We start from the raw sequence: 27,424 nt of genomic DNA on the forward strand, positions 1-27,424 counted from the left end.
CTGCCCATTCATAGTCCGAGTGAGTGATAGTGATGTGTATGCCATCTGTGCTGTTGGTGCTGTAATTGACCCTGTGCTCCCTTTCCTTATCCCCCCTCCTTTTGTCATCCTGTCCATGTGTGCATTAGCATCATCTGGTGAAGGAGCAGGTGCACCGGTGAGTGAGGGAGCTGCAGCTCAAGGGACCCAGGAGGCAGAGTACACTGACGCCGAGAGGACCAGTGGGACGGAGGGCGAGGGGAGCACCACTGGGTAGACAGGAGCTTACACAACTGACTGATTCCTCCTCAGATGGTAGCTCCCTGGTGGTGGAGGACTTCTATGGGATCACCCCTGCAACTTCAACTTCTGCCACTCCCCGTACAAGCACCGGCCTCCCAGTAGCCCCCACTGAGTTGCCCATGCCTGCTCAGCCAGGAGGGTGGGCATCTCCTTCGACCCAAGCACCTCAGGCCCTGCCCCAGTCAGCTCTGCTGCCCTCAGTGAGGAGGCTATTGACCTCCTGAGATCCATTGTTCACTGAGGACTGGTCAGTGGCCCCTTGTATTTAGTTGTCTCACTTGTTGTGGGTGCAGGTCATGCGAAATACAGTGGTTGGGCCTAAGGCTTGTGTCCTGGCTTTCTTTACTTGTGGCTGATGTTGCTGTAGTTTACTCTGCATATTTTTCTGGGTGTGTGGTGTGTGTTGGGCATGTGTGTGTGTTTGTCACTTTCCCCTCCCTCCCTCCCTTGTGTGCTAGGCGGCTGTACTAACCGTCGTCGTCTTCCTCGGTGTTGGTGCTCTGGACCCCCATCGCGTGGTACAACATCAGGAAAACTTCCAGTTCTGGTTCCATAGTGGTCGCGGCCTCCTCTGTGTCCCTGGAGGTAAGCGTCTCCTTTTATATGATGTGTTTCCGGCAGGCTTTTGGTGGCACTGCTACAGCCCCGGAAATCCTGGCGGTCTGCTATGTCATAATATGGTGGGGGTATCCTTGTCTGCCACCTGCCTGTAGGAGGCTACCGGCGTAGTCTGTGGTTGTACCGCACTGGCGGTTGGGGAGGTACATTGGCTGTCTATGGGAGGGATCACCGCCATGGTCATAATTTGGCAGTCATTACCGTCAATGTCATAACGAGGGCCATACTTTCTTTCTAATGGCTACCACAAAGGGAAATCTCTCAATAAGTGCCAAGTATATGCTGTCTTTGAGGAACATGTTAAAATGCTATACTAGATCATTGCACTTAGGATCATACAGAGCCATGCAGGGGTCATTATTATTGATGTAAACTGTACCCCATTGTCAATAACAAGATACTCAGGGTAACTGTGGTACTGAAAATTCTGGACCCGTGTTATAAACGTCGTCGTATCACAACAATTTTGGTATCAGCAGACCGGGAATGATTAGGATAGTATGCACAAGCATTGTATTCATATTCGGGTAACAAAATCACCCGAATATCAGAGTTTCCGTTCTGAACCCTCATGTTCCATTTAAACGACAGCCATTTTATGATTGCCCTCACATAGGCCAATGTCTAATGCTGAAAACGAGTCTGAAGGACACGTACACCTTTGCTGACTCCTCTGTGACCTGGGCAAGCTGACTCCACTGCCTGAAGCCAATCCTGTTCGGCCAGTTTCTTTCCCAGTGGCCAAATGAGATTAGTATCAAGGCACAACACATCATAAACCTTTCATCACACACAAACCATGCCTAATCTTACACACACCTGTCCCTGTTTCTTTCTTTATGACTTGCTTTACAAGGAGGAGGTGCCCGTTTATATTGGGGGTCCGTCGATATCTGATGAAAGTACTAAGCCTTGCCGGGTAATTGATTGAGGGCTGGACAAACTGAAATATGGGCTTGTCATCATAAACCTGCTATTTCTTTGTAGTGAAAATATGTGAATGGTCAACTGTAATCCTGTTAAAACCCCAAAGGCTACTCACATGTTGCCTCTCTAGCTTTTCTCATTTGTTTAGGAATGTGACTGGTACAGCCCCCTTGCATGCCTAGGGCATAATAAATGATATAAAAGGTCTGAGCTAAGACCATTTCTGGAGACTGCCTCTTTCAGTTGCTATAGGTCAGCTTCTGGGAGACGTAGTCTCACTCATTTGAGTTTAATAAAGATGTCTTTTCATATTTCAGCTTCTTTGACAAGTTCTTTGTTATATTACCCTGAGAATGAAAATCTCTAGTACTTCATAACCCTCCCAAATGAAAACATCCATGAGAAAATCCAGCACAGCTTCAGTGTGGAAATTCTGTCAGTGAATGTTGTTTCAGGCCATTTCAAGTGGTAATCTATCATAACTACAGCATACCACATTTTTATGGTATATTTTTAAAAGGCCAAGGAATATCAGACTTGCAGGGGTGGTCGGACGGGCGCAGCTGTGTCGGTCCGATCTTCACAATATGAGGTTGCCAGGCAGACCCACCAATCTACCGCTATCCCTGCCAGGATCCTAGATCCCAATGGGCTGACGGTGGGGCTGGTTGTAATCAGCCAGGGTGGTGCTGAACTCAGCACCGCCCTGCTGATTACAACCTTGTTCTCCGCCAACCTTTTCATGGTGTTTCCACTGCCATGAAAAGGCTGGCGGAGAACAAGTGCAGGGGGCCCTGTACCCTTGAAATGATCACTGTCTGCTGGGCCCCCTCCATGCAGCAGCATTGCCACTGGCTCTATTATGAGTCGGCAGCAATGCTGCCACACCTTTCCCACTGGGCTGATCAGCAGAAACCTTGGTTTCTGCTGGTCAGCCCGGTAGGAAAGTCGTAATGGGGCCAACAGGGAGGTCACCAGCACCACCACAACTTCCCTGTAGGGAGTTTGGTGGACAAATGTTTCTGTCCGTCAAATTCATAATCAGCCCCTTTCTTTTTGCTAATGGTCCAAGAAACACTACACATGAAGGGAATGTTGATCCTAAAAACGTTATCAAAGGGAGAATAGGTGGAACCTTATCTTACACATCTTTCTGCCTCAAAATCCATCTCAAGCTATGGAAATTACTTCTCAACAGTTTTTTCAGGTATGAAATTCCCATGTAGCCCAAAGTAACTTCTTGATGAGAATTTCTCTAATTCCCTCATGTGGAACACACTTGTCTGCACTAAACGCAAACTCTCTGACCATACTGTGCTCCTGTTCTACGTGGGCAAAAGAACGAAGACCATTTATATTTTTGACACATGGCCATTTACAGATGTACTTTCTAACCTAAGACAGCATACTAACTTTCTCATTTTAATCACACCACTCAAACCGAGATCATTTATGGCGCAAATATCACTGACACTTGCAACAACCTCAAATCCATCATCTTCCAGGGTCTGATAAACAGAATTTGTACAAGGTAATCTGGACAGACAATTTGCAGTTTGGTTGATAGATCCTGGTACAAATGCTACATCAAAGTTATACTCTTGAAGTTTAGAACAAAGCCTTGCCACTCGTGCGGTGGCATTCATTCTTCTTCCTGGCAACACGATCTGAGCAAGTGGCTTGTGATCAGTGTGGAGGGAGCACCTACTTCGCAAGGTAAAGTGCCTGTAATGATACATGTTCAGTGACAGAGTACTGTATTTAAAGTTCTTGAAATGTAAGTCAGAGTCCAATTGTCCTTTCAAGCTTATTGAGAACGAAAGGCTCCTAATCCATCGACACTGGTATCTACTGAGATGGTAAAACACTTTACAGTTACCAAGGGTTTATGCTCTGAAATTCATCCTTTTGTGATTTGTCCCAAAATAAGTCAGTGTCCTTCCTCAGGAGTTTTGTGAGTGGTTCTATCAACGTGGCAGAGTTTCCAACAAACTTTCCATAGTATTCATAGAAACCATTAAAGATCTCAATTTGTCATTTTATTGGGTGATGGTGTATACCTTATATCATCCACCAACAATTCTTTCGGAGATACTCCTTTTTCTGAGACAGTATGTCCAAGAAAATAAATAAATTTCTGCTCAGAATAATTGGTAATTGTCAGGACAAAGTACCATGCATTTAGCAGACACCATCCTGCATTCTCCTAAGATGGTCCTCAATATTTTAAATGAAAACTAAAATGTTGCCCTGGAAACATCTGACATATGCCTCTGTGTCTTTGAAAATGAGATGCATCACACGGTGAAAGACGGACACCGCTTAGGCCAGATCGAATGGCATGTTTTTGTACTATAAAGCATTGAATGGTGTCACAAATTGAGTGAGTGGTCTAGACTCTTCCACCAATTCAATTTGGTGGTACCCACTGGGTAAATCTAATGTAGACAAAATTAAGGCACTATCTCACATAACTAAAACCTTCCTTTTGAAAATTCTCCAGTAATACTTAAAAATGTTGCGGAGATCATATGGAACATTTTTAAATGTTTGTCTTATGGAGATTGCACATTTCTTCAGCTGTTTTGTGATGGGAAAACCCTCTTGTTTTCTGATCCCGCCATTGAAAACCTCAGGGTACATATTTTTGTTACTCAGATCTTCCTCCAAAATTATCAACAGAGGCTCTACTGACCAAAGATTTAGAGATATCTGAAGGGACTTTTGGTGCCCATAGCCAAGGATGCACCCCCTTTTTGCACAAAATAGTGTTTTTTTAATTTTGGCAGAACTGTTCTTGAATTGAACTTTGCTACAAAGTATCCAAAGAAATGTATCACATTTCCTTTGTACATCACTGCCCTGATGTTGGGTTCTTGTAAATTTGCGATATTTTCCATCAGAAGGTTCTCATTGATTTCTCTTGAAATAATGGTGAATGGAGAGCCACAGTTTGCTAGAAATAATATCTTGACACCTTTCACTGTCAGGCGGCTCGGAAGATATACTAAGAACGTGTTCTCTTTCTTCATGCACTACTCGGACCATGATTTTGTTGTCCAAAGTGCCTTCTTCCTCTTCAGCATTAACTTGTGTTCATTTGCGACGCATTAGCCACCTGCATCCTACCATTTCTACTTATTGCACATTTATCAAAGTATCCTTGTTGTTTGCAGATACTGTACTCTGTTTTAACTGATGGACATCCTTTGTAGATTGGCTTGTGTGAGTCACTACTACAACTATAGCAAATAAACCTTGTTTTGTTTATTACTAGTGAAACACATATCATTGTCTTTTTTGCCTTGCCTGTTCTTATTAACCTCCTTGAACAGTGTCATAGAATATCGTATTGCCTTAGCAGACTTTATAACCTCATTTAAAGGGAGGTCACCAATAACCCACAGATATTCCTGGATAGGTTTGCAGTTTGTTTTGACCGTCAATTTGTCTCTAATCATCTCCTCAGATGGTGCCAAAATTGTGTAAACATGAGAGACTCCTCGATGCTGTTAAAAACTTGTCAAAATGTTCATTTTCTTTGTGACATTTTGTATAAGAATGAAAAGTTTCACAAGTTTTACTGAGGGGGAGTTTATATTGCGTTTGCAGTATTAACAATACTTTAACTCATCAAAATCATCATTACCATCTGGTGCTTCAATGTTGAAAAGACCTGAATACCTCCTGTATTTCTGAGACTAGAAGAAGTAAAAGAATGCATTTCCTTCTTTCTACTGGCATTTTGTTAGCAGCTATTGAGTTCATATAACTGAGAAACTTCTTCCATTTCTTCTTTTCCAGTGAAGGTTCTCATTTATTCTACAGAAATCAGTTTGGCAGATGAAATTGCATAATGAAGAAATATATTCAGCAAAAGTTCACAGAAGGTACAGATGAGGGGGTTTACTCTAAGTAGCAGGATCCCAGAAGGTTCTGTATATAAAGATATTACTAGGCAGCACTAAATATATATGCTCACAACGTGGCGCTATAGTTACACTGAGGTGTACAAGAAGGAACGAGCCTCTAACACAGGAAAGAGGCCTTGAACACACTGGGAGGCGGGTAGTACTTGAAAGGACAGCTGAAGAGACAGTCACAGAGTGGGCGGGGTCAAACATGCAAGCCACATACCTTGAAGAGGTGTGGTTCAGCTGGTGGACGCCCACCACAGGAAGTTCAAGACAGGAGAAGTGACAGATGCCCGCCAGAGGGATTGCTACAACACATTGGCTTCTCGAGGAACAGCTCTGCTGATGCTACTCTACCTCAGGGTAAGCAGTGACAATATCATAGTGAGAAAGAAAATCTCAGATAAATTGCAGAATCTTGGGAGGAAAAGTCACCCTGATCCCTCAACACCAGGGTGTTACAAACACATTTTATGATTAATTAATAAAACCTCAAATTTAACATGGCATGATCGTGGCTAGATTGCATTGACAAATCAAAAATAATTTGGTAAATTTGAAAGGCTCTTAACACAAACCCATTTCTTAAGGTAAGAAAAATCTTCTATTTGCTTCCACAGCAACTGCACTCCTGCAATGTACAACCTAATTTGAAACATTTTTTGAAATAGCCCCTTCTTCACACTTGCTTCTGAACTTCCAATGGAAATCCTTTCAAAACGATACATCAGGTACACAATGAAACGTTTCATTCACAATACATGCTTTCTATATTTATTTATTTTTAGAAACATTTCATTGCAATTTTACACAGTAACAACTAAACAGCTGCCTTTCCCTATCGGAGAGCCACATTATTATAATATATCAGAATCAGTTTCTAGTCCCGAGCCATAAGACCCACAGTTGCAACAGTTTGATTCTCTAAGATTGTTACTTTCGGGATTGCGGCTATCGGGTAGGTTTCAGGCAGCGGACGTTTTGCCACCATTGAGTGACGTCCAGCAAATGGCTCACACTTTCCCAAGGAACCTGTTCTCCTAGTTAGGAAGGTGGCTCACAGACATAGGTTTCCAGTTTTTTTAGCATGTGATGTAAGTTGCTTTTAGTCCTTTTTCTTTCAGGGAAGGACTTATTTTGTAGCTTAGGAATTTAGTTTGGTCCTGATGAAGCTCCATTAGATCCGGACGGACTGTTTCAGGCGCAAACATGTTGACCTATCTTAGCTAGAGGGAGAATTTCGTCATCTAGCTTTTTGCTTTTGTTAGAGTGGTGGTACATTGTTCACTGTCCACTCTTGAGTGTTTTAATCTTGACCAAGATCCCTGTTTTTCTAATTAAATCTGAATTCATGTTGAGGTTCTTAAGTCAATTTTACTCCTCTTTTTTCCTGCTCCTCTCCTTCAGCAGACTTACTTTATCCCTAATGGATTTCATCACTGCACCTTCTCCTTTTCACAAAAGATCTACGGCAAGAGCCCCCCGGTGGGGCCCGTCAGACATTGCAGCGCCAGTCTGACAAGGGGATAGCCCTATGATGAAGCATGACATCCAATGGATGTGTGAGGGCTCTTGCTTATAAAAATAGAAGTGTCCTTGACACCTGTGCCACATATAAATTTTTTCAATACCTTTTTTCAATCTTTTTGCATCTTTTCGTTGTTGAGGAACTGTGTGCTTTTTGGATTGTTTGACAAACGTTAGGGAGACTGTACACTGGACCTGATAAAATCTCCCTGTCCCTCCTTTGTTTTGTTTGATTCTCTAAAATGATCTGTTCAACAGATCGTGATAATCCCATCAATTCTTTCAGATTCTATCTTACCTGCAAGGATATCCCTGAGACTCATAATGGTTTCCTCTAATTTACCATACCAATTCATGCCTCAAGTCCAGGTCGTGAGTGAGAGGGCTTCAGAGGAAGTCCAGGCTTGGGCAATGTCTCTTTTGTCAATCAGCATGCCCACCCCAGCCAATATTCTGTCCCCCCTTGGGTCCTCCTAGGTAATCCAGTATACCTAACAGGGTGATTCTGGGGTCTCTGGCAACGGTTACACCCACCACAGCAGACAACACATCTAGTACAGCCTTCCAGTACTCTTGAATCACAGGACAAACAGACCACATGGAAAAAGTAACCTACCCAACTCCTTACCTAGAGGGCCCCTGATCGGGAGAGGGAATGAGTAGAAGCAAAATGGGCAGAACACCAGAAGCTGCGTACATTTGAAAAAATAATGATGTCTTGCACAAACATGTGGCATAACTATACTGTATTATCAATCACAATTGTAGCTGAAATAATCATATTGATTTAAGTGCAAAAGTATTAATTAATTGGCTACGTTCATATACATCATTAAAATGACTAATTTGCATAATAATTTGTCACTCAAAATTACACATCAGAAAAAGCTTTACCAACCTCCCCCTCTGATATTTTTTTAATAAATACTAAAACAAAACCTTAATAAATGTTATAAACCTGCTATTAATTCATTGGTTCATCAAAACCTTCATCTTTTTAGGCAATTGTAAATTTTCCTCCAATGGATTTAATCACTGCTACATTCATTAAGTGTAACCATCCAGTTCCACAGCAATCAACCTTTTTCTTTACCTCAAATTATTACAGTTTTAAGTTTTATTAATATAGCCTCTTATTATATACTATACAAATGTTAGTAACAGTAATAGAGCAACTACACAAATCATCATAATTATTATAGGTGTTAGAATTGATGGAAGAATACTACAGCAAATATTACCTAACCATTCACCTACTTTACCAAATATTCTTCCTAACTCTTTTACCCAGTATCCTACACAGTCCCATGGTCACAGCTTAGTCAATGATCTAATCTCATGAGTCAAATTAGTTATGTTAATAATGAAAACATAATTTGCTCCACTGTAATCCGGAATGTACATACAACACCTCTTGCCTTTATTACTTTACAATTCCTCCCTCTTTTGTCAAAAGAATACCAAAGGCAAGACAGTTCTGCACAAGCATTGCCCTAATTGCTAACATTTCCATATTCACTAATTTAAAAGACCCTGCTGTATCTACTGCAAGTCTGCTATTGTAGACAATTGTCTAATTTTTACATCATTAATAGCCACACCCATTGGAGAAATCATTGCTTCTAAAGTAAATCACTTGTCCAAAACATTGTCTTGCTGTTTTCATGTGTGGTTCTTCATCTATGTCATCTACATGATAAAGTCTAATAAATACTAAAGCCAGATAACATGAAACCACCAAATTTCTTGGTATGTTAAAATAAATAGTCTTTCCACAAACATAATAAAATTCCCTCATAACATGTTGCCCTCCAGACAACAGATCCCCACTTATTTCATAAGAATTGTCACACATGCTTTCTCCTACAAATTGTTCTTTTCTTTTTTTTCTCTAGAGTTTCACCATATTATTCACATCTCACCTTTTCTTTCCTGCTCTGCTTTCAACCAGGGATGTTAACCAGAGACCTTAAATTCTTCTTCTTTTATTTCTTCCAAAGCAATCTTCGGCTTCTCTAAATTTCCCATTACTTTCTTTCCTCTCTCATTATATTCCCAAATAAAATCACGCTCCTCATTACTCAATAGCCATAAATAATCTTTATTCAAGTTAGTATTGTGTCTGTTGTGTGCAATCACCCTCAAATATCCATCATATTCAGTTATTTTCTCATTAATAAACCAATTCTTTAACAACACATTCTAATCAGTCAGATATGAGAAAGGAATTCTCTGTGATTAAAAAAGCCAGGAAAATGCTACAGGACAGTGCATCTGACATTTCTAATTGTACATATGTTGAACCGTTCCAAGCTGAAGCGGGGAGGTAAGTACATACATAAGAGTTATTTATTCTCATGATAACCACATACTTCATAATCATGTCAGTATATGCATTATCCTTAAAACTGCTAGCTAGATGCTCTTCATGTATTAGTATTGTTTATCTACATTTTTCATAATTAGTTTAATTTCCAGCAATACTATTCACATAAGCTGAAACTTGTCCTACATGAAACAGTAAGCACACTAACAGTCCTACTAATAACATTTAAATCCTCAGCATCACCCCTACAATTTTACAGCATCTGCTGTTTTCCATCTTCTCAACAGAGACTAAAAACAAAAATATTTCATGAAAACATCAACATTATTACAACATTTTCATTAAAACAATACTATTTTCTTAATTTTCATCTTATTTTCTTTAAAACAATAACAAATCAAAGAAAAAGCAATAATCAGCTATGTAGTTTCTTTACTTCGTATTTAAAAAAAAACGCAAGCAGTCTGTCCAGAATGTCTGTACCAGTTTCTTACTCAAAGATCACTTTTCATTTCTTTATGGAACTTCTTCAACAATGCTGGATTTCACCTTTAAGAGTGGTTCTTTTTTAGTTAATGTCTCTGTGTCTGAACCACTTTCAAAACAATATCGGGTTTTGGACATTTGGTAGTAATCCTCGGTTTCATCTGCTTCTTCTTCTTTTGATACTGTAGCTAGGTACACCCGCTCAGGGAAGCCATAGTTTCAATTTGGAAATCTCATATTCATGAGCCTTTTGACACCTGAAGATTCACTCTCTCTAATTTCTGGATTCAGTTGTCCCTCAATTCTCTTTCTGGCTCACAGTGATTTTGCTTACAGGTTCTCTTTATTGGAATATATTTTCACCTTTCCCTTTTTTTAGCACAGTTTTTCCAATTTTTGTGATCACCTTTGTCTCTATCTGCGTTCTCCACAGTGAATATTTTTCTTCTGAAAGGGTTTTATTCACTTTAGTTGTCAACTGCAACTTGTCACTGTTTTTATCAAAGACTACTTCTGGCTGCCACTCTTGCTTTGCTTTTTTTTGCATGGTAGTAGCTCTTCATTTTGATCACTCTGCAACTGGGATTCAGGAATTTCAGGTTCTTCATCTGAACTTTTGCTCACCTGAAATCTCTTTTCAATATTGCTTTTCACTTTAGCTTCACCAGTCTCCCTCCCCACCCCACATTCACGCTGCAAATTTGAGCCTGGTTCTGAGCTTATTGAGAAGACTATGTACCTTGAGCACTTGCCTCATCCACTTCTTGATCTACTCCCTTTTTGTGTGAGCAGCGTTGATCCACTGAGGCATTCCTGTGCACTTGACAGCACTATTTGTCATAAGTATGATCTGGAAAGGGCCTTTCCATCATTCATCAGCCAGCATTTGAAAGTGTGCTTCCAGATAACCACCCAATCATCTGCATTTAGATTATGACAGGATGTATTCCTGAAGTCTTCAGTTGACAGGTTCATCTGATGAGAGATAGGTTGCCCATATCAGCCAGGCCCTTGTAACAATCCAAAACAATGTCATCAGTTATTTTCCTCGGTATCTGGGAGAAAATTGAAGGACTCTCCTTATATCTTTGTGGGATTCTCACTACACAAGAACTTTATCCAAAAATTTAAATGCAAAAAGGAAAGAAATCAATAACTGCATACCATTCTGCTTCTGATAGAATCTGGAAGAATATTACTGCTGGATTCAGTACCACTGGACAATGAGGATTGATCATTTTATTTATTTTTTGGAGGACTTGCACGATCCTCCCCTTGCCATTCGGCTTTTGATTCGTATCAGTGAAGAATTGCAAGGACTACCAATCTCTTCTTGAAGATTTCCCTGCTCAGTCAGTTTTTTCAGTTACTGGTTTCCTTCCTTCCTCAGCTTCTTTCATAAGTCTTTACAGTCTAGTTCTAGAAAATATTGCATCTGATTTAAACTTTTTTTTACTGGTTGTGCTCTTTTAATCGTTCCGATTTCTGCACCAATGTAATCCTATGCCTCTTCCTCGACTTAATATTTCTTCAATTCAGAGCAGGTCATCCATTGTCAAAACTGGGTATTGCTCAACTTTGCTGTCTTCTGAACTAATTTTAAAAACTGAATTTTCATCTTGCCTTTCAATCGCAACACCATCCTGTGTGTAATATATTACACAATTCAGCTTGCAAAAAAGTTCCCTTCTAAACAAGTCTCAATAGAGGCTGGGAGTCCAAGCATGGAATCAATTCCCTTAACATTAATTTGGCAACTATAAGGCTATCTGCTCTTCTTGTGGGAAATGCTTCCATCCATTAGGAGAACATGCATACTATTTCCAAAACACACTTCAAGCAATTATACTGTGGCATCTCAATGAAGTCTGCCTGCAGTCTCATAAATGTGCCTTCTGATTTGCCAGTATGACTTATAACAATAACAGTTTTCTTGCCAGATTAATTAAGTGGCATGCAATGCAATGATGACACACTTCCTCAGCAACGTGTTGAAAACCTGTATTCTCCCAGTGTTTCTGAAAGATTCTAATCAAGCTGTCCGTTCTGGCTTGAATGTGATAATGCAAATATTTATATATGGGCAGTAACATTGAATCTGACAGGGCATATTTCTGTTCTTAAGTTACATTCAAATCCTTATAATTTTTGGTAGCCTAACATTTCCCATTTTCTTATTTTCAGGAGCATCCCCCACAATTCTCTTGGTTCACTGAGAGACGTGTGCATAAAATTTGTAAAGAAAAAACTCACATTGTTTGAACTAGGTACAACATCATTTTCATCTTGTTGAATAATTGTCCTTTCCTGAAGGGCACAATATGTGGCTATCTGAGCTGCATGGTTTCTTCACAAAGTAACCATATATTTGCCAGATCTATCGGCTATGCACTCAACCATGGCCACTCCTGTTGGTTTATATAAAAATATAAATTCCATTTCTGATTAGAGCTCTCGAAGATATCATTAATCCCCTTTGTGACTACAGCTGCCCATAACCATGAACAATACCAAAACTACAATGGCTTGCTGTATAGATTGTCACACTCACATTTTCTGACAAGAAGCCACTTTTATTAAAGCAGTTAACACTGCCATTTGCACTTATGGCATATTTTGTAAGGAAGATGCCTCAAGTGTCTTTGTGATACAGTATACTGCAGAATCAGCTCTTAATCCTCCACATTGATCTCTTAAACAAGAACCACAAACAAATAATTTTAGATCTGCCAGTTCCAATGGAACACTTTCTATGCCTTCTATGGTCTTCTTCACCACACAAGAACTATATCAAAAAATGTGAATGCAAAAAGGAATTGTGAATCCTCATGTAACAGGATAGAAAAGAACGATTGGCATATATCAATGACTAAATGCCATTCTGTTTCTGATGGAATCTAAACCAATATTACTGCTGGATTTGGTACCACCAGAAAACAAGAACAAAAATGTTATTTATTTTTCGGACAGTTTGCGTGATCCTCCATTTGCCATTCAGCATTTAGATTCCCATCATTGGAGAACTGGAAAGACTACCAAGCACTTTTCGAAGTATTCCCTGCTCAATCATTTTTTTTCAATTACTGATTTGATTCCTTTCTCAGCTTCTTTTGTAAGTCTAATTTTAAATAAGTTCCCTTCAAAGCAAATTTACTGGTCTTGATGAACATAATAACATAAAGTTATGTTTACTGTTCTGTGATCCTATTTAACTGGAACATCTACCCTACCATAATTCATAATTTGTTTATTGATGATCTCTACAACTTGGACTTGTCTTCCTGAGAGGCGTAGGATTCTGTATTAATCAAAAAATGAAACATGGTGGCCACTGACCTCTCAGCCAATATATGGGCCACTCTGGTCTACCTCCACGACAGCACCAAGCATGCAGTCTTTCTCCCCATCAGGCAACAATGTTGTGAACTGCTCCCTGCCATCTCATCATCCCAAAATCATACTATTTGGTTGGTAACCTGGATTATATGGCATTGTATTTCTCATATTTTGTTACATTACTGGGGCTGGTGGTATTGACACTCAAAATGATTTTTGATTCTGCATGTTCTGCTCTGTGTTTTGTATATTGAACATTACATTACCTCTCTGATTCTGCTGAGGGTATTCCGAATTTGCTTTAATCCTGTCTATATTATCTTTTCCAGTGTCCAATTTTCCCACAATAATGGCATTCCATATTCCTTTTCAAAATCTCAATGTTGTCATTGGATTCTGCTCATTCAGTACGCCTTTGAATTTTGGGTCACCTGGTTTTGTATATTTTACTGTGGATGAGTCTCACTTCATGTGTATCACACACGGAAATCATATGGCAAATGGACTGTGCATGTTTACCGCCAGTGTCTTCCTTTTAGGATAAGGCTGCTGCAACACAGCAAAGTGTAAGGGGCACTTGACTGGTTACACATGAACATATGTGCATACATGTGTACACACGTGAGGGCTGCACGTGTGAGACTACGGTCATGCACAGCCCGTTCACTGTGCACGGGTACTTGGTGCACAGGGGGCTCTGCAGAATTAGATATTGACCTGGGGTAGGACTTATGCACTCTCATAGGGAAAGTCAGTGTGATTTTCTGTTTTGTCTGTAGTGACACCTTAGTTTACATGTGAGGGAAAACTGCCTCAGAGCACAGTTTTGCTTACCTTTGGCCTACAAGATCCAGTGGCATATCAAAAAAGGGGTAGATCTTGTGCAAGAAAATCAAATCTGTGAGTTCCAAGAGGATATCTGTATGGGTCATCTAGAATAGTCATATTTCTCTGGCTAAGCTCAGGATCAGAGCTGAGGTATTTTGACACCCTGCTGCTCCTAGTTAAGCAGCAGAAACACAGGTTACCCCACAAAAAATGAGTAATTAACACTGCTTCTCTCATCTCCTGGGGCGAGAAGGGTTGGGATAAAAATAATCTGCATCTGTTAATTACCAGTTACACTGCACAAGGGCTGGGGACAGACCAGGCTCCCTGACCAAACCACGAAGTCCAGACAACTGGAGCCAACACAGGAGGGGGCTCCTTTTTGAACGTTTGGTACGTAGCAGTGAAGTCAGCAAGGGGCAGAGCTGAGACCCCGGGGCAGATGTGACCAGTGATTCCTGGACGACTCCATCTTGAACTGTCTCTGCATGCTGAACAGAAAGATTGGTATAGGGTTGGAGAGGCGATGTGACAACCTTGAATTGGCCAGGGGTGCTTGGATTCTATAACTTTCCAACCCCTTTAAGAACTCTTGCACAAGAGGGGAGACTCTCTCTTAGTGTTTTTGTGCTTTTTACTGCTGGACCCTGGGATTGCGGAAGCCATGATCGTATCATCTTGACCTTCCAGAGCACTGGTTCCCAATGCCAATGCTCCCCCGGAGACACTGGTGGTGCCATCCCCATGTCATCCCGACTCCAACACAGAGCCGGATGGACGTCCCCCAATGCTGACTCCAGAAGAGCCTTACCTCCTAGATTAGACCATGAGCCCTATTCCCTTGGGCTAGGCATTCGAGAAGACTGGGAGGGGTCGATGAACCCCTTAGAATACCAGCCCTACGAAGAGGAAATGGACTGGGGTGAGGATTTGGGTGAAGCCAGTGATTTTGACACCTCTCCAGGTATGCTTTTCCCCCTACTGTGGGTACGGAGGAGGGAGCTTCCTATGCAGTGGTGGTAAGGAGGGCAGCTGAGGTCCTAGACGACTTTCAGCTACCCTCAGTGAGAGTCCAGTCTAATCTCTTGACAGAGGTGCCGCAACCAGAATTTCTACATCTAAACCCCTACTCCTGTTCAATGATTCCCTCACAGAAATCCTTTTGGGTACCTGGTCCGAACCCAGCACAGGGGCTCCTGTGAATAAGATGCTTGTCCACCACCACTGCCCTGCACCTTAGGGCCCAACCTTCCTCATACAACACCCTACCCATGAGAGCTTGGTGGTCCAAGCCTCAACTTCCAATGGTGCTTTTTTTTTTTACCTCTACCCCAGATAGGGAATCCAAGAGGCTGGACTCATTTGGAAAGAAGAGGTTTTCTTCTGCCAGCCTGACATTGCGGTCTGTGAACACTGCATGCCTTTTGAGTCATTATTCCCACACTCTGTGGGGCACTGTTGCACAAGTGCTGCCACAGGTTCTGGATGAGCCCCGGGCTATACTCTCTCAGGCTGTTTCAGATGTAAGAGATACAGCAAAGTTCACAATTCATTGCGGACATGACACAACTGACTTGCTAGGCAGAACAGTTTCCACAACAGTGGCCCTTAGGCTCCACATCTGGCTGAGGACGTGTTACTTTTCATGGGATGTCCAAGCTCCTCTTATGGACATGCCCTTTGCTGGCACCTGTCCCTTCAGAGATAAGGCACATTCTGTGCTCAATTGCTTCAAGGATTTTTGGGCTAGGGTCAGGTCCTTGGGCCTCGCTGCGGCCCTCCATCCCCCTCAATCTGCCTTTTGCTCCTTTCTTGGCTACGTAAGGGGCTTCCAGCTGCGCCAGTTCCCACCAGCCACCATGCCGCGCATGCTTCTCAGCCTCCGCATGGACAAGGGTGCCTGTACTCACTGACTTCATGGGTCAGGTGGCCAGCAGTCTGGTCAGTCCACTGTTTCCCCCCCCCCAAACTGCAGCAGCCTCTAAACCCTCCTAGACTGCCCCTTTACCACCATGGGCACCCAGCTGGTGACAGGATTTGTAATCATCTGCCCCACTGGGAGTCCCTAACGTTGGACAGGTGGGTTTTGCAGACTGTTCGAAGGGGCTACTGCCTACTCTTCAAGACTACCCCTCCCTCCATGCCACCATCTCAAGACCGGATGGCGAAGGATCATCTGTCCCTTCTCTGTAAGGAAGTCACGGCTCTCTTGGCCAAGGGACCCACAGAGAGGGTTCCTGTGACAGAAATAGGTTGTGGATGCTATTCAGGCTACTTTCTGGATCCCAAAAAGTAAAAAGGTCTTCGTCCTATTTTAGATTTTTGAGCCCTCAATCTCTTCCTCAAGAAGAAGACATTCAAAATGCTCTTGTTGGCTCAGGTCTTATCTGCCCTGGACCCAGGAGACTGGATGGTAGCATTGAATTTGCAGGATGTTTACTTCCACTTCCCCATCCTGCCTGCTCACAGATGTTGCCGGTGGTTCATGAGAGGCCATGTTTACTGTGCTTACCTTTGACCTTACCAGCACCTCTCAGGTGTTCACCAAGGTGATGGCAGTGGTTGCAGCTCATCTGCAGAGAGTAGGGTTTCCAGTCCTCCCATCTCAGTGACTGGCTGTTGAAGGTGGGCTCATCCCAGCCTGTCATCTCCCACCTTCAGACTGTGGCAAACCTGCAATTGCTGGGATTCACTATTTATGGGCCAAACTCACACATGACTCCCTCTTAGAAGCTCCCTTTCATCAGAGCGGTTCAGAACACAGTGCAGTTTCCAGCTCATCTTCCAGAGGGGCGAGTCCAGGATATTCAGGCTATGATACCAATGTTTCAGTTTCTATCCTGGCTTTGTTGAGAAATGACTCTGAGGCTGCTGGGCCTCATGGCCTTGTGCATCCTACTAGCAAAACATGCCAGATGGCATATCCGGGCTCTGCAGAGGGACCTGAAGTTTCAGTGGGCGCAGCATCTGGAGAATCTCTCTGACATGGTCCAGATCTCGGAGGGAACTGCAAAAGATTTGCAGTGGTGGTTAGCGAACTGGCATTAGGTCGGAGGCAGATCCCTCTCCCTTCCCCAACTAGATCTGACAGTATTGACAGATGCATGACTCCTGGGATGAGGTGGCCATCTGGGAGGGGTGGATATCAGAGGACTCTGGTCTCCTGCGAAATTTGCACTCCACATCAACCTGCTGGAGCTCTGAGCGATCCAAATGTCATCAAAAGCCTTTCGATCCTCCATCAAGGGAAGGCTAGTGCAGGTGTTCAATGACAACACCACTTCCATGTGGTATTGTAACAAACAGGAAGGGGTGGGGTCATGGACCCTTTGTCAAGAAGCTCTGCGCCTCTGGATGTGGCTGGAAAAGCAGGGCATATCCCTGGAGGTTCAATACCTGGTGGGGTCTTAGAACGTCAGATCCGATAAACTCAGCCGAAAATGCCTAGCAGATCATGAATGGCGTCTCTACCCACAGTGGGTAATTCATTTTTAGATTTACCCCCCACACACACCCACCCTAGTCATTAGGAAATATATCCAAAGAGCTCCCCGGAATACGGTTTAGCCCATCCTGGCCTTTAGGAGCCTATTAGAGTGACAGGGTTATATATAAAATAGAGAGACTCCCTCATATTGAGTCATCCCAGACGATAATCATCTTACATGTACACTGGATGTGCTTTTGTGCAGGCAGACGGATACTTTATTTGGTTTATAGTAACCTTAACCACTCCCCAGAACCTCTCCCAAAGCAGATATCAACAAGTCATTTTGGTAGTGAAATGGCCAGTGTCGTGAACCGCCTTGCTGAGGGCGGGTTTCCTTTAACGGATCACTAAAGCGAAACCAAGGGGGAAAAGCCTGCCTTGTACTATGGCATTTCCCTTGATTCAGAGCCCATCTTTTTCAAATACTTAATCACCATGAGGCACACTCAGGCCAGAAAGATTAAGTCAGCCATACCACGAGAGCATCTCACATGTAGTCTCCATTGCCAAAGTTAGTTCTTTGAGCCTTGCAGGTGCGTTGGAGTAACTTTGAATTAATTTGACATGAAGTAATCTGTGCCTACTACTCGGGGATACCTCCATTATCCGCAAAGAGAAACTCTTGGGAGGGCATCCTTGTATACTCAGGATGTCATTTGTTATTTATCATGATTTCATATCACCACTGTGAGTGCTATGAGGGAAAATCAGGAGGAGTGTTTTATTTAGCCTATAACTAAAAAAAACAATCGCATCTTGTGGGCTCAGTGACCAGTTCTTGCTCTGCAAAAGTGATCTGGTTTTTAATTCTCTTCATGAACGGATCGCCCATGCAGCTTTTCCTAACATTATCAGCTGCTGATTGGTCTTCGGTTCTGACGTTAGTGGGTTCCAAGGGTGATTTTCACTTGTATTAGTTCCAGTTTCTCTGCCATCTGGTTCCCTATGCCAACCACGGTGGGTCTAGTCTTCAATATTAATATTTATGGCATCAGCATGTGCTCAACAGCCATGGTATTCCAACCTATTGAAAATGTCCATTGTGCATCCCTGACAACTGCTATCACTTCCACTTATAACAATGCAGACATGGATGCACATTAAGAGCATAGTGCATTAACCTGACATCATGCCTGCTCAAAACCTAGATTTTGACCTAAAAGATACGTATTTTTTGAGTCACAAAAGCCTACATAGCCAACATAGATCTAAGGCGATATTTTGTTGTTTTCCAGACTACTGCGCGTCAGTACCCACTTTGCAGGGGAGTAATACTGCTATGAAATCGAGTGCACATCGTTTGAATAGCTTCTTGCTGCAGAAGAGACAAGCTCCTTAGATTGAAGTTTGATTCCATTCCTCATTCTCACTGTACACTCATGCCCAAAGTGTGAAATATTAGCGCATAAATAAATTAAATTCAATTCAATGGTTATTTATACATTCTTCGTATTATCATTTTAACTATACCATACCAATGGCATACATGTTTTTGGCGCCCAATATATTTAAAATGGTGGATTTACCCACTATACGTGTCAGACAATATATGGCTTTGGCATTTTTTGTGTTACAAGATTGTAGCTCTCAATACAGCCTCATTTTACATTTCACATACATTTTGTATTTTGGTACAGGAGACACTGGGTCCGCACAGACTATCATTCAGCCTGATACTGCTTCACGGTGTGTTTAGGAATGAAAAGACAGAGGGTCAGCAAAAGTTGTCTTAAAACGAAAAAACAAACAAAGCACAGCTGTCATCCATGCCTAGTTGACCATTCAGTTCAACTTACTCGTGTATTCAATAATAAGAGACATTATGCAGGCGTGAGCCATGTGTAACGTGGCATCCTCACATAAAGCATAAACATGTTAGGCCCAAAATGATTGCCTATATTTTAACTCCTTCGTGTTTAAACTTTAACAGTGCCTCATACGCTAACACAAGCAGGTTGCAGCGTATCATCTTAATTTATTTTACTCAATTTAGCCAATAGATTGTCCAATTATCTAACAGTGGTATTTTCCTGAGGCCCTTCCTTTCTTCTTGATGCCAAACAACAGTTTTGGCCTCAGTCCACTTTTGAAGCTGTACCTGCTATCCCTCAATGGGGGTGGGGGGCTCTGTGGCTTTCCATTTCATATCCGGCATATGTTTGACCAATGGAAAAGACTATAAACCTAGAGGTGACCCAATCCTACTGCAGGCTGAGGAAAATAATTACCAGCTGGCAACATTCAGAACTAAATACATTACCATGCCTAATAACTGCAAGTAGGCATGTTTTTTGCGTCCAGTATTCAACCAGAGCGATGCATTCCCAAAACATATACCAGCATTCAGCCACACTACATGACCATTTCGGGCACCTAGATGTGTCAGCCAAGTAAATCCTATGAAACGTGTCAGGGCTAAATACGCTTTACGAAGGATATAAAATTTAAAAGATTTAAAAAGAGCATTATTAGAGCTACTATGCAGGTAAGCTATGATAGTGTTCCACACTTTGTTGTTGACACTCTTGCCCAATTCGCTATTGCATTTATCTCTGGTTTGAGACATGGGATCTCTCGTTATCTTCCTCAGGGGCTGTATAATCAAACGATGAGATGTCTCCCTCCCCCATTGTAATAAGGGTTTGTATGTAATCTATGGTGGCCAGCTCAGTGCCAGTAATGTTACAAATTCTTCAAAATACTGTGAGGTCATTATATTTTTAGAAACTACCCTGTGTCCAAGTCAAAATTGTTCATAAGTGTCAGACAAGAGTATCTGACCATTTTAGATCACATACTGCAAATATTCTTACGTTATATGTTAATATGTCATGTGTACTTGTAAAGCATACTGCCACCTGCAAAGGTATCCTGGTGCTGAGCAGGTGTGAGCACAGTCTCACCTTGGGGCGTTCAAGAAGAGAGGCGCAGGGTCTGATGTGGAGTGGGAGGCCGTTCCACACTTTAAGAGTGATGTAAGATCCTGATCTGGTTCTGTGTATGCAGGAGTGTGTGCAAGTAGGAGTCCTGCAGAGCAGAGGTGTATGGGTGGTTGTTCAAGAGAGGAGACTTCAGCTAAGTGGAGCTTAAGTTTTGTAGTGTCTTGAATGCGTGAGGAGTTTGAAGTGAGCATGTTCATGTATGGGGTCGATGAACCCCTTAGAATACCAGCCCTACGAAGAGGAAATGGACTGGGGTGAGGATTTGGGTGAGGATTTGGGTGAAGCCAGTGATTTTGACACCTCTCCAGGTATGCTTTTCCCCCTACTGTGGGTACGGAGGAGGGAGCTTCCTATGCAGTGGTGGTAAGGAGGGCAGCTGAGGTCCTAGACGACTTTCAGCTACCCTCAGTGAGAGTCCAGTCTAATCTCTTGACAGAGGTGCCGCAACCAGAATTTCTACATCTAAACCCCTACTCCTGTTCAATGATTCCCTCACAGAAATCCTTTTGGGTACCTGGTCCGAACCCAGCACAGGGGCTCCTGTGAATAAGATGCTTGTCCACCACCACTGCCCTGCACCTTAGGGCCCAACCTTCCTCATACAACACCCTACCCATGAGAGCTTGGTGGTCCAAGCCTCAACTTCCAATGGTGCTTTTTTTTTTTACCTCTACCCCAGATAGGGAATCCAAGAGGCTGGACTCATTTGGAAAGAAGAGGTTTTCTTCTGCCAGCCTGACATTGCGGTCTGTGAACACTGCATGCCTTTTAAATCATTATTCCCACACTCTGTGGGGCACTGTTGCACAAGTGCTGCCACAGGTTCTGGATGAGCCCCGGGCTATACTCTCTCAGGCTGTTTCAGATGTAAGAGATACAGCAAAGTTCACAATTCATTGCGGACATGACACAACTGACTTGCTAGGCAGAACAGTTTCCACAACAGTGGCCCTTAGGCTCCACATCTGGCTGAGGACGTGTTACTTTTCATGGGATGTCCAGGCTCCTCTTATGGACATGCCCTTTGCTGGCACCTGTCCCTTCAGAGATAAGGCACATTCTGTGCTCAATTGCTTCAAGGATTTTTGGGCTAGGGTCAGGTCCTTGGGCCTCGCTGCGGCCCTCCATCCCCCTCAATCTGCCTTTTGCTCCTTTCTTGGCTACGTAAGGGGCTTCCAGCTGCGCCAGTTCCCACCAGCCACCATGCTGCGCATGCTTCTCAGCCTTCGCATGGACAAGGGTGCCTGTACTCACTGACTTCATGGGTCAGGTGGCCAGCAGTCTGGTCAGTCCACTGTTTCCCCCCCCCCCCCAAACTGCAGCAGCCTCTAAACCCTCCTAGACTGCCCCTTTACCACCATGGGCACCCAGCTGGTGACTGGATTTGTGATCATCTGCCCCACTGGGAGTCCCTAACGTTGGACAGGTGGGTTTTGCAGACTGTTCGAAGGGGCTACTGCCTACTCTTCAAGACTACCCCTCCCTCCATGCCACCATCTCAAGACCGGATGGCGAAGGATCATCTGTCCCTTCTCTGTAAGGAAGTCACGGCTCTCTTGGCCAAGGGACCCACAGAGAGGGTTCCTGTGACAGAAATAGGTTGTGGATGCTATTCAGGCTACTTTCTGGATCCCAAAAAGTAAAAAGGTCTTCGTCCTATTTTAGATTTTTGAGCCCTCAATCTCTTCCTCAAGAAGAAGACATTCAAAATGCTCTTGTTGGCTCAGGTCTTATCTGCCCTGGACCCAGGAGACTGGATGGTAGCATTGAATTTGCAGGATGTTTACTTCCACTTCCCCATCCTGCCTGCTCACAGATGTTGCCGGTGGTTCATGAGAGGCCATGTTTACTGTGCTTACCTTTGACCTTACCAGCACCTCTCAGGTGTTCACCAAGGTGATGGCAGTGGTTGCAGCTCATCTGCAGAGAGTAGGGTTTCCAGGCCTCCCCATCTCAGTGACTGGCTGTTGAAGGTGGGCTCATCCCAGCCTGTCATCTCCCACCTTCAGACTGTGGCAAACCTGCAATTGCTGGGATTCACTATTTATGGGCCAAACTCACACATGACTCCCTCTTAGAAGCTCCCTTTCATCAGAGCGGTTCAGAACACAGTGCAGTTTCCAGCTCATCTTCCAGAGGGGCGAGTCCAGGATATTCAGGCTATGATACCAATGTTTCAGTTTCTATCCTGGCTTTGTTGAGAAATGACTCTGAGGCTGCTGGGCCTCATGGCCTTGTGCATCCTACTAGCAAAACATGCCAGATGGCATATCCGGGCTCTGCAGAGGGACCTGAAGTTTCAGTGGGCGCAGCATCTGGAGAATCTCTCTGACATGGTCCAGATCTCGGAGGGAACTGCAAAAGATTTGCAGTGGTGGTTAGCGAACTGGCATTAGGTCGGAGGCAGATCCCTCTCCCTTCCCCAACTAGATCTGACAGTATTGACAGATGCATGACTCCTGGGATGAGGTGGCCATCTGGGAGGGGTGGATATCAGAGGACTCTGGTCTCCTGCGAAATTTGCACTCCACATCAACCTGCTGGAGCTCTGAGCGATCCAAATGTCATCAAAAGCCTTTCGATCCTCCATCAAGGGAAGGCTAGTGCAGGTGTTCAATGACAACACCACTTCCATGTGGTATTGTAACAAACAGGAAGGGGTGGGGTCATGGACCCTTTGTCAAGAAGCTCTGCGCCTCTGGATGTGGCTGGAAAAGCAGGGCATATCCCTGGAGGTTCAATACCTGGTGGGGTCTTAGAACGTCAGATCCGATAAACTCAGCCGAAAATGCCTAGCAGATCATGAATGGCGTCTCTACCCACAGTGGGTAATTCATTTTTAGATTTACCCCCCACACACACCCACCCTAGTCATTAGGAAATATATCCAAAGAGCTCCCCGGAATACGGTTTAGCCCATCCTGGCCTTTAGGAGCCTATTAGAGTGACAGGGTTATATATAAAATAGAGAGACTCCCTCATATTGAGTCATCCCAGACGATAATCATCTTACATGTACACTGGATGTGCTTTTGTGCAGGCAGACGGATACTTTATTTGGTTTATAGTAACCTTAACCACTCCCCAGAACCTCTCCCAAAGCAGATATCAACAAGTCATTTTGGTAGTGAAATGGCCAGTGTCGTGAACCGCCTTGCTGAGGGCGGGTTTCCTTTAACGGATCACTAAAGCGAAACCAAGGGGGAAAAGCCTGCCTTGTACTATGGCATTTCCCTTGATTCAGAGCCCATCTTTTTCAAATACTTAATCACCATGAGGCACACTCAGGCCAGAAAGATTAAGTCAGCCATACCACGAGAGCATCTCACATGTAGTCTCCATTGCCAAAGTTAGTTCTTTGAGCCTTGCAGGTGCGTTGGAGTAACTTTGAATTAATTTGACATGAAGTAATCTGTGCCTACTACTCGGGGATACCTCCATTATCCGCAAAGAGAAACTCTTGGGAGGGCATCCTTGTATACTCAGGATGTCATTTGTTATTTATCATGATTTCATATCACCACTGTGAGTGCTATGAGGGAAAATCAGGAGGAGTGTTTTATTTAGCCTATAACTAAAAAAAACAATCGCATCTTGTGGGCTCAGTGACCAGTTCTTGCTCTGCAAAAGTGATCTGGTTTTTAATTCTCTTCATGAACGGATCGCCCATGCAGCTTTTCCTAACATTATCAGCTGCTGATTGGTCTTCGGTTCTGACGTTAGTGGGTCCCAAGGGTGATTTTCACTTGTATTAGTTCCAGTTTCTCTGCCATCTGGTTCCCTATGCCAACCACGGTGGGTCTAGTCTTCAATATTAATATTTATGGCATCAGCATGTGCTCAACAGCCATGGTATTCCAACCTATTGAAAATGTCCATTGTGCATCCCTGACAACTGCTATCACTTCCACTTATAACAATGCAGACATGGATGCACATTAAGAGCATAGTGCATTAACCTGACATCATGCCTGCTCAAAACCTAGATTTTGACCTAAAAGATACGTATTTTTTGAGTCACAAAAGCCTACATAGCCAACATAGATCTAAGGCGATATTTTGTTGTTTTCCAGACTACTGCGCGTCAGTACCCACTTTGCAGGGGAGTAATACTGCTATGAAATCGAGTGCACATCGTTTGAATAGCTTCTTGCTGCAGAAGAGACAAGCTCCTTAGATTGAAGTTTGATTCCATTCCTCATTCTCACTGTACACTCATGCCCAAAGTGTGAAATATTAGCGCATAAATAAATTAAATTCAATTCAATGGTTATTTATACATTCTTCGTATTATCATTTTAACTATACCATACCAATGGCATACATGTTTTTGGCGCCCAATATATTTAAAATGGTGGATTTACCCACTATACGTGTCAGACAATATATGGCTTTGGCATTTTTTGTGTTACAAGATTGTAGCTCTCAATACAGCCTCATTTTACATTTCACATACATTTTGTATTTTGGTACAGGAGACACTGGGTCCGCACAGACTATCATTCAGCCTGATACTGCTTCACGGTGTGTTTAGGAATGAAAAGACAGAGGGTCAGCAAAAGTTGTCTTAAAACGAAAAAACAAACAAAGCACAGCTGTCATCCATGCCTAGTTGACCATTCAGTTCAACTTACTCGTGTATTCAATAATAAGAGACATTATGCAGGCGTGAGCCATGTGTAACGTGGCATCCTCACATAAAGCATAAACATGTTAGGCCCAAAATGATTGCCTATATTTTAACTCCTTCGTGTTTAAACTTTAACAGTGCCTCATACGCTAACACAAGCAGGTTGCAGCGTATCATCTTAATTTATTTTACTCAATTTAGCCAATAGATTGTCCAATTATCTAACAGTGGTATTTTCCTGAGGCCCTTCCTTTCTTCTTGATGCCAAACAACAGTTTTGGCCTCAGTCCACTTTTGAAGCTGTACCTGCTATCCCTCAATGGGGGTGGGGGGCTCTGTGGCTTTCCATTTCATATCCGGCATATGTTTGACCAATGGAAAAGACTATAAACCTAGAGGTGACCCAATCCTACTGCAGGCTGAGGAAAATAATTACCAGCTGGCAACATTCAGAACTAAATACATTACCATGCCTAATAACTGCAAGTAGGCATGTTTTTTGCGTCCAGTATTCAACCAGAGCGATGCATTCCCAAAACATATACCAGCATTCAGCCACACTACATGACCATTTCGGGCACCTAGATGTGTCAGCCAAGTAAATCCTATGAAACGTGTCAGGGCTAAATACGCTTTACGAAGGATATAAAATTTAAAAGATTTAAAAAGAGCATTATTAGAGCTACTATGCAGGTAAGCTATGATAGTGTTCCACACTTTGTTGTTGACACTCTTGCCCAATTCGCTATTGCATTTATCTCTGGTTTGAGACATGGGATCTCTCGTTATCTTCCTCAGGGGCTGTATAATCAAACGATGAGATGTCTCCCTCCCCCATTGTAATAAGGGTTTGTATGTAATCTATGGTGGCCAGCTCAGTGCCAGTAATGTTACAAATTCTTCAAAATACTGTGAGGTCATTATATTTTTAGAAACTACCCTGTGTCCAAGTCAAAATTGTTCATAAGTGTCAGACAAGAGTATCTGACCATTTTAGATCACATACTGCAAATATTCTTACGTTATATGTTAATATGTCATGTGTACTTGTAAAGCATACTGCCACCTGCAAAGGTATCCTGGTGCTGAGCAGGTGTGAGCACAGTCTCACCTTGGGGCGTTCAAGAAGAGAGGCGCAGGGTCTGATGTGGAGTGGGAGGCCGTTCCACACTTTAAGAGTGATGTAAGATCCTGATCTGGTTCTGTGTATGCAGGAGTGTGTGCAAGTAGGAGTCCTGCAGAGCAGAGGTGTATGGGTGGTTGTTCAAGAGAGGAGACTTCAGCTAAGTGGAGCTTAAGTTTTGTAGTGTCTTGAATGCGTGAGGAGTTTGAAGTGAGCATGTTCATGTATGGGGTCGATGAACCCCTTAGAATACCAGCCCTACGAAGAGGAAATGGACTGGGGTGAGGATTTGGGTGAGGATTTGGGTGAAGCCAGTGATTTTGACACCTCTCCAGGTATGCTTTTCCCCCTACTGTGGGTACGGAGGAGGGAGCTTCCTATGCAGTGGTGGTAAGGAGGGCAGCTGAGGTCCTAGACGACTTTCAGCTACCCTCAGTGAGAGTCCAGTCTAATCTCTTGACAGAGGTGCCGCAACCAGAATTTCTACATCTAAACCCCTACTCCTGTTCAATGATTCCCTCACAGAAATCCTTTTGGGTACCTGGTCCGAACCCAGCACAGGGGCTCCTGTGAATAAGATGCTTGTCCACCACCACTGCCCTGCACCTTAGGGCCCAACCTTCCTCATACAACACCCTACCCATGAGAGCTTGGTGGTCCAAGCCTCAACTTCCAATGGTGCTTTTTTTTTTTACCTCTACCCCAGATAGGGAATCCAAGAGGCTGGACTCATTTGGAAAGAAGAGGTTTTCTTCTGCCAGCCTGACATTGCGGTCTGTGAACACTGCATGCCTTTTAAATCATTATTCCCACACTCTGTGGGGCACTGTTGCACAAGTGCTGCCACAGGTTCTGGATGAGCCCCGGGCTATACTCTCTCAGGCTGTTTCAGATGTAAGAGATACAGCAAAGTTCACAATTCATTGCGGACATGACACAACTGACTTGCTAGGCAGAACAGTTTCCACAACAGTGGCCCTTAGGCTCCACATCTG

The sequence above is a fragment of the Pleurodeles waltl genome, chromosome 11 (assembly GCF_031143425.1).
Source record: "Pleurodeles waltl isolate 20211129_DDA chromosome 11, aPleWal1.hap1.20221129, whole genome shotgun sequence".
Classification (NCBI taxonomy): domain Eukaryota; kingdom Metazoa; phylum Chordata; class Amphibia; order Caudata; family Salamandridae; genus Pleurodeles; species Pleurodeles waltl.